Consider the following 796-nt stretch of genomic DNA (forward strand, 5'->3'; position numbering starts at 1 on the left):
GAAAGTGAGGGAATGGAAAAAAGATATTTCATGCAAATATCAAAAGAAAGCTGGAATAGCAATACCCAAATCAGACAAAATAGGCTTTAAAATAAAGACTGTTACAAAAGACAAGAAAGGGCACTATATAACGATCAAGGGATCAATCCTAGAAGTAAAGTAAAGTAAGACATAACAATTGTAAATACCTATGTACCCAACAGGGCTTCCCTGGTGGCTCAGAGGTTAAAGCATCTGCCTGCCATGCAGGAGACCTGGGTTCAATTCCTGGGTTGGGAAGATCCCCTGGAGAAGGAAATGGCAACCCACTCCAGTATTCTTGCCTGGAGAATCCTATGGATGGAGGAGCCTGGTGGGCGACAGTCCACAGGGTCTCAAAGAGTCGGACACAACTGAGCGACTTTACTATGTACCCAACATAGGAGCACCTCAATACATAAGGCAAATGGTAGCAGCCAAACCAGAGTAAATTGACAGTAACAAAATAATAGTGAGGGACTTTAACACCCCATCACACCACTGGACAGATATCCAGTCAGAAAATAAATAGGGGAAAACAACAGACCAGATAGACTCAATTGATACTTAAAGGACATTTCTGAAAGCAGCAGGACATATCTTCTTCTCAAGTACACATGGAACATTCTCTAGGATAGATTACATTTTGGATCACAAATCAAGCCTTGGTAAATTTAAGAAAATTGAAATCATATCAAGCATCTGTTCCAACAACAACACTATGCGATTAGAAGTCAATCATAGGAAAACTATAAAAAACACAAACACTTGGAGGCTA

General features: G+C 40.2%; 1 non-coding gene across 1 annotated transcript; it reads left to right on the top strand.

The window, feature by feature from the left end:
* Positions 1 to 207: 207 nt before the first annotated feature.
* TRNAG-GCC lies at positions 208 to 279 on the top strand. Its single transcript has one exon. It is a non-coding gene; the product is annotated as a tRNA-Gly (tRNA).
* The last annotated feature ends 517 nt before the right edge of the window (positions 280 to 796 follow it).

Source organism: Bubalus bubalis, chromosome 22 (genome assembly GCF_019923935.1).
Source record: "Bubalus bubalis isolate 160015118507 breed Murrah chromosome 22, NDDB_SH_1, whole genome shotgun sequence".
In the NCBI taxonomy this organism is placed as follows: Eukaryota; Metazoa; Chordata; class Mammalia; order Artiodactyla; family Bovidae; genus Bubalus; species Bubalus bubalis.